Source organism: Tupaia chinensis, unplaced genomic scaffold, assembly GCF_000334495.1.
Source record: "Tupaia chinensis unplaced genomic scaffold, TupChi_1.0 Scaffold140176_1, whole genome shotgun sequence".
In the NCBI taxonomy this organism is placed as follows: Eukaryota; Metazoa; Chordata; class Mammalia; order Scandentia; family Tupaiidae; genus Tupaia; species Tupaia belangeri.
The window spans coordinates 360,743-368,890 of NW_006200055.1; the positions used below are offsets into that span (position 1 = coordinate 360,743).

General features: G+C 40.7%; 2 pseudogenes; both read right to left on the reverse strand.

The window, feature by feature from the left end:
* LOC114004464 (tripartite motif-containing protein 5-like) overlaps positions 1 to 8,148 on the reverse strand; it is a 22,088-nt pseudogene that overhangs the window by 5,952 nt on the left and 7,988 nt on the right.
* Positions 5,581 to 7,185, reverse strand: LOC102472937 (centromere protein N pseudogene; annotated as a pseudogene).

The following is an 8,148-nucleotide window of genomic DNA, read 5'->3' on the forward strand; positions in this document are numbered from 1 at the left end:
AAAAAAAAAAAAAAAAAAAAAAAAAAAAAAGGCTTTAAAATAAATAAATAAAATATAAAGATCACAAACTAGTGACTTAGAACAACAGAAATGTATTTTCTCATGGTTCTTCAGGCCAGAAGCCTGAAATCAAGGTGCCAGCAAGGCCATGCTCCCTCCACTGCCTCTCATGGAAGGTCCTTCATTACTCCTTCCAGCTTCCAGTTGTCTCCAGGGTTCCTTGGCTTGTAATGGCTAATTCCAACCTCTGCGTTCATCTTACACAACTATCTTCCTGTGTGTCTCACATAGTCTTTCCTCTGTGTCTGCGTCCAAAGGTCTCTCTTCTTATTAGAATACCGGTTGTACTAAATACTGGGGCCTGACACTCTAGTATGGTCTCATCTTGATTAACTAATTGCATCTGTGATGATCCTATTTCCAAATAAAGTCATTCTGAGGTGCTGGGGGTTAGTACTTCAGCATAGCACTTGGGAGACCCAATTCAACCTGTAACATCTACCAATCCCTTCAGTTCTCCTAATGTATTCATAAGCTCCACTGCCACCCTTCCGGGTCCAGAAACCAACCAGTTTCTGAAACAGCTCTCGTGCGACGTACGCCTTTTTATAAATGTAGTAGCACGCTTTGGTCATGTATGATTCCTCTGCTAGCCTGTGAGCCCCTTGCAGGTAGGTAATACATCATGTTCACCTTTTTTTTTTAATAATTATTTATTATATTTTATTTATTCATTCATTTATCTCTAATTTGACAGAGAGAGAGAGAAAGAGGGGAAGTGAGAAAGCAAGCCACCAGGTCCGGGACTCGAACTCTGGTCAGCCATGTGCCACCTGCTGTTCCCCATCATGTTCACCTTTTACAAAAATAAATAAATAAATAATTACTTTATTTAATTTTATTTCTTTTATTCTTTTTCATTTGACCAGAGCGAGACAGAGAGAGAAAGAGGGAAAGTGGGAAAGCAAGTCGCCAGGTTTTAGGACTCAAATCACGGCTGACTATGTGAGAGTCCAGTTCCTTTACCACTATACCATCTGCTGGCCCTGCAACTTGATGTTTTTATTTACATTTACCACTTAAATGCAGTTTAATATATTCAGTAGTAAAGAAACCAAGGGACCAGCCACTCAGGATGCCTGATATAAAACACCAACCCCTCTGTGCTCTCCTATGCCTCACTGTCCAGAATGTTACTAATATTCTCTCAGTCATTGTGCAGAAAACCACAATATGTACCTAAATTTTAGTTTCTAAAGATAAATGAATAAATAAAATTTAAGACAATACAGATTCACAAGGAGATAAAAATAATATAAAAATAGAAATTCTGAACATTTAGAATAACAAAAATCAAACATTTACTAGATGAGCTCCTCAGAATGAGATTGCATATGAAAAGATAATTGAATCTGAAGTTGCATCAGCAGAAAGTGCCTAATCTAAAGAGTAAAAGGGAAAAAAGAATTTAAAAATGGAGAGACTCAGAGACAGTGTAGTAACAGCTAATGTACCAGCTTTCTTGTAACAGAAGTTTCAACCGGACAGGAGACAGATAAAAGAAAAAAAAAAAAAAAAAAAAACTAGGACAAACTTTCCAAATCATCTAAACTCAATGAACCCCCAGTTAGATTAAGTGAAATTGCAGGTAAACATACCATCCAAACTTCTGAAGGCCACACAAATGGTAAATTGTTAAAAAAATAGTAAGATATGGGGCCAGCAAGTAGCATGGTGGTTAAAGGTGCTGGACTCCCACATGGCCAACCACGGTTCAAGTCTTGGACCTGGTGGCTTGCTTTCTCACTTCCTCTCTCTCTCTCTGTTTCTCTCTGATCAAACTGAAAAATAATAATAATAACAATAAATAAAGTTAAATAAAATAATTCTTTAAAAAAATAGTAAGATAAAAAATAAATTATTATGCATGGATCACCCTCAAGTGATTAATGACTAAATCCTCATCTGAAAGACTTGAGGGTACAAAAAACTGGATAGACACAATGAAAGCACTGGAAAAACAAACAGATAAATTATCATTCCAAAATTCTGTATGAAGCAAAAATATTCTTTTTTTTTTAGAAAGAGATGTTTACTATAGGCTGCATGGATTTGCCAAAAACACAGAGAGAGAGAAAATAAGAAATCAACCCTGAGAGGGGAAGGCAATGCCACAATTCCTTTCTCCTCCATTCTTCTCTAGGATGTTTGAGTGTGCATGTGGCCACACACACACACACACACACACACACACACACAAACACACACACACAGAAACAACACGTGTGCCCAGTGTGAATTTTATGTCACCAGATTCGGAACTCATCCGCAGTCAGTCATGTGAGAATCCAGGGCCTTAACCACCATGCCACCTGCTACCCCATGCAAAAATATTCTTTAGAAATAAAGGAAAATGTCTGGAATCAGCAATTGGTGTAATGGCTATGTCGCTGGACTCCCACGTGGTCGACCACGGTTCGCGTCCTGGACCCGGTGGCTTAAAACTCACACCGGGCACGTGTGTGTGCGTTCGTGTCCAAGATCCCAAGAGGAGAATGGAGGAGAAGGGATTGCGGCGTGACCATCCCCTCTGGGAGTGATTTCTCGCTTTCTGTCTCTATGTCTCTCTCTGTCTGTCTGGCGAGTGCATGTGCCCTATAGCAAAAATCCTCTCCAAAAAAAAAAAAAATGATTTCTTGGTAATTCAAATTTCTACCTTATAAAATTGGAAAAGAAACCACAAACCATACTCAAAGCAAAATAATTAGTAATAATAAAGTTCAGAGCAGAAATAATTATTTTTAAAATTTTTTTGCCAAAGTGCATGTATACTTGCCAGAGAGAGACAGATATTGAGAGAGAAAGTGAGAAATCACCCCCTAGAGTGATGGCCAGGCAGCAAGCCCTTTGCCTCCATTCTCCTCTTGGGATACCAGGTATGCATGTGCAATGCCTGGAGTGAATTTCAGACCACTGGGTCTGGGACTCGAACCTTGTTTGGCCATGTAGGAGTCCTGTGCCTTAGCTACTCTACCACATATGCAGAAGTAAATTTTACAGAAAGTTTGATTCCCAGTCCTAATGACTTAATTTCTTGCTTTCCCACTTTCTCTCTATCTCTGTCTGTCTCTGAAGAGTGCTTTTTGCCTTATAGCAAATTAAAAAATAATAAATAACATTTAATAAATAATTTAAAAAGTATAAAAAGATTATAAATAGATAAAATCAATAAAATAGAATCTTTTTCCTTCAAAAAGATACTATAATTTGTCAAACATAATTAAACTAAACAAAATAAAAAGAAATTAATCATTCAGAAATTGCATGGGGTTGAGTGGGTAGGGATTTTTGAAAAAAAAATTCAGTGGACACATGGATGCACATACATAAGAAAACAAAGTTACAGGACAGTATAACACAGCAAAGTACAAAATTATAGACAACAAGGAACCAGCAGTTAGCGTAATGGCTATGTCACTGGACTCCCATGTAGTTGACCATGGTTTGAGTCCCGGACCCGGTGGCCTATACTCACACAGGGCGCATGTGCATGCGTGCCCAAGATCCTGAGAGGAAAATAGAGGAGAAGGGATTACGACATGGCCATCCCCCCGAGGGGTGATTTCTCGCTTTCTGTCTCTCTGTCTTTCTGAGAGAGACAGAGAGACAGAAAGAGAGACACCCTATAGCAAAAACCTCTCCTAAACAAAAAGAAAAAATTTTTTCAACAATATATACAGATTTTTTTAAGAGGCTGGCAGGTGACATGGCGGTTTAGGGCGCTGGACTCCCACATAGCCGACAGTGATTTGAGTCTCCGACTTGGCGGCTTGCTTTCTCTCTCTCTCTCTGGTCAAATTTAAACAAATAAATAAAGTTAAATAAAAATAATTCTTTAACAAAAGAATTGATATTTTTAAAAAATAAACTATTATTAAATAGGTACAACATACTATGATGTTCAGTGTTAAGAAGATGAATACATGCATGTCATTAATTTCAATATTATACACTGAATGCATGCTTTATAAAAGCCATACTGTACCCTGCGAAAATATATATCGATTAAAATGTAAATCAGAAATCATAGACTGGGGACCAGCAGGTGGTGTGGTGGTTAAGGCGCTGGTCACTCCCACATGGCTGACTACAGTTTGAGTCCCGGACCTGGTAGCTTGCTATCTCACTTTCTCTCTCTCTCTGGTCAAATTAAAATAAATCATTTAAAAACAAAAAAAGAAATCATAGACTGGACCTGTAACAAGATGGTTAAGGAAGCAGAATCCCACTTAGCAAACCATAGTTTGAATCCTTAGCAAACCATAGTTTGAATCCTGGCATCTGCAGTTTATAAAACACACTGGATGCATTGGCTGTGTGCTCAAAATCCAAAAAGGATGGAGAAATGGAGAAGATATTACAAAGTAACCACACACCGCTCCACACACCACTGGGAGGAGGGTTGCTCTGACTCTCTGTCTAGAGTCTAGTTATACACATCCCATCTGTAAATTAAAAGAAAGAACAAAATCATAAAAAAAAAAAAAACTAGTCACCAAAGTCAAGAAAAATAGAGGACATTTAATGTGGTTTTATAGAAATTAATTTGTCAACAAGATGGTTGTCACCAGTGTTTGTTGCCTTCCACTAAAAAAACAAAATACTAAACAAATACCTGTGCACTAAAATATCTTCACAAGAGCAAAAAAATCAAGGTGAAAGGTTACAGAACATAGATGTTGGACAAAAAGTGTTAAACAAACAAAAAAGATACACTGAAGAGGGTAGGAAGGACACTTCTACATTGCCCATATTACTCCTCTCCCAAACCTGAGCAGCAAAGTATGGAAAGAGAAATCTTCCAAATGGGGGAAAGAGAGTGAAGTGAGCACCATAACTTGCCTCAAACCCCAACACCGGATACACCCCAATAAAACTGAATACTAGCAAGCCTCCATCACATGACTCCAAGCTGTTACCTATGGACTGAGCCTCCAGGCCTGTCCTAGTCCAAGCTAGATCCTATAGCCCTGCATTCCAAGCCTATCTGCAATGATAGACTGACCTTTCTCCCTTTTGCTCTGAACTGCCCTCAGAAACAGGTTGTCCTCCATGGTCACAGACTTTGGCCTATACAAGCACCAGCCCAAACCCTACAGCCCTAGTATTTAGACCAACACTTATGGACTCAGCATACAGGCCAACCTCTGCAAGTACAGGCCACAGTCTCACTGCCACGGTCCCAGGCTCCAGGTCCATCCCTGAAGACCCAATCAACATGCCTACTCAGTGGATCTAGGCCTCCAGCCCTACCCTGTAGAGCAAAGTGCCAGACTTATTCACCTCAATTTGCTCACTTGTCCAAGTTGATTTGTATTTCCCTTATGATAAGAGATGTTGAACATTTTTCATATGCATTTTGACCTTTAATGTGTCTTCCTTAGAGAGCTGTCTATTCAATTAATTTGCTCATTTTTAATTGGATTGTTTTTGTGGGTGAGCTTGTTATCAATCCCTTATTTGAAGCATAGTTTGTGAATATTTTATTCCATTCTGAGGGTTTTCTCTTCACTTGAATTATTGTTTTCTTTGTTGTGTAGAAACTTTTTAGCTTGATGTAATCCCCCTTATCTATATTTGGTATTGTTGTCTGTGCTTTAGGGGTCATATCTAACTATCTATCTATTTATTCTTTAGGTTTTTCCCAAAGAGTGTGTATGCTTTCCATAGAGAAGTAGTGAGAAAGAGAAAATAAGAAATCACCCTCCCAAGGGAAATGACTATGCCACAGTCCCTGCTCCTCCATTCTCCTCTTGGGATTGTAGGCATGCACGCACATGCTCACACTGTGACTTTAAACCACAAGTTCAGGACTCACACCATGGTCTTATTTATCTCAAATTTTAAAATAATTCATTCCCTTGTTGGGTATACAAGTGAGCAACAGAGAAAGTGGTGCATCTGCAATACCGGCTGGCACTAAGGATTTCAACACTTCCAAAAGGTGTGGGCTCAAGAACTTTATCAGACACTGGAGGGGTTCTTGCCTCTCAAGACGCCCCCATTTAAGTCACTTTGGAACTTTGTCTCAAGCTTGTATTGTGCAAATTCCAGTCATGGTTGAGGGTAGTCTCCAAAAGTTTCTTGAGTTACTCTCTGGATTCTGTTTTTTTCTGTTGTGTTTTTATGAATCATCCTTGAATCTATATTTATATCTAGTCCAAGGCTTCATTCCTCTAAAGGTGTTGTAGAGTTGTGAATTTCAAAGGTCTGGTTATACTGTTTAAAAGCAATAGCCTTCAGAGAGTCCAGATAGTGGCTCTTCAGGTCCATTTTCACAATCTGATGGTGTTTACTAGCAGTTGTCAGTGCCTGACCCAGAAGGGGTATATTGCTTCTCAGCCGGAATAAAGAAATGAAGGCATACGGAGTCTAGGAGTGATGCACCACCTAAGTAGGTTTGTACTGGTTTGGCTTCCTGTACTGTGTTCCCCAGGCAATTCGGATCCAGACTGCGTCCTCCTCCATGTCTCTGAAGCTGACCGTCACATTTTTCGGTGCTCGCTAAAGAATTTTCTTAAATGAACCTTTGAATTGTTCCAGATCAAAAAGATCAACATCTTCACCTGGTTCTTTACTCATCTGAAAAACATCCCAAACTTTCTGATGCTGATGAACTGGAGTATAAATGATGTCTAAAGGGCTGCATCATTGAGACTTGCATGCTTTTCCTCACACAGCAGAATCAAGTGCTGAACCAAAGATTCCTTTCTCTGCAGAAAGCTGATGGTCTGCAGTTCATTATCAGACAAAAAGTTCCAGGCGTTCAGGATTGTCATCATTTCGGTCATGTGGATTTTCAAGATGGCCCTCCTGATAAACTCAGCGACAGTCTCATCCATCTTTTTGGTACTCTTCCTCAACTGTGGTCCCCTGAGCCCAGGCCAGGACCAAGGGCCAATCCAGTACCTTGGGATGTATGGCAGCTGCGAAAAAGTAGCTGCAGAGGCTCAGGGTCTGGCTTCCTCAAGACTCCCACCACCCTCCGGGCCGATCCTGTACCGCCGGGGGCTCTGTTACTGCTCCACATCTCCAGCTGTCTCACTCCGCAGCAGCGATTCGCACCCGCTCTCCATGCTGTTTATTTATTTATTTATTTATTTGGAGAGGTTTTTGCTACAGGGTGCGTGCACTCGCCAGACAGACAGAGAGATAGAAAGCAAGAAAGCACCCCCCAGGGGTGATGTCCATGCTGAATCCCTTCTCCTCTTAGGATCTTGGGCATGCATGCACACACACCAGGTGTGAGTTTAAGCCACCGAGTCCTCGACTCAAACCGTAGTTGGCTATGTGGGAATTCATTGGCTGATCACAACGTTTCTTTCTCTCCCTTTTTTTAAAGAATTATTTTATTTAACTTTGTTTACTTACATATTTTAATTTGGCCAGGGAGGCATAGAGTGAGAGAGAGAGGGAGGGAAAGGGAAAGTGAGAGAGCAAGTCTTCAGTCCTGGGACTCAAAACACAGGTGGCCACATGGGAGTCCAGGGCACCACAAAGCCACCTGCCAGCCCCTGGTCCAGATAGTTCTAAAAGGAATAAAATAGGCTAGCTGATGGCGTGGTGGTTAAAGTGACTGGATCCCACACAGTTGATTATGCAGTTCGGGCCCTGGATGCAATAGCTTGACAAACATGCCAAGCACATGTGTGAGTATGTGTGCTCAAAATCCTGAGAGGAGAATAGAGGAAAAGGAAATCCAGCGCGTTCTTCACCCTTGGGAAGTGCTTTTCTGTCTTTCCTGTCTCTCTCTTTATCTTTCCACACACCCTATTGAAAGATTTATTTAAAAATAATAAATAAGGGGGAACCAGCAGTTAGTGTAATGGCTATGTCGCTGGACTCCCACGTAGTCGACTGCGGTTCACGTCCCGGACCCAGTGGCTTAAAACTCATGCCTGGCGCGTGTGCATGCGTGCCCAAGATCCCGAGAGGAGAATGGAGAAGAAGGGATTGAGGCGTGACCATCCCCCCGGGGGGTGATTTCTCACTTTCTATCTCTATGTTTCTCTCTGTCTGTCTGGCGAGCGCAAGCACCCTATAGCGAAAAAACGTCTCAAATAAATAAATAAATAAATAAATAAATAA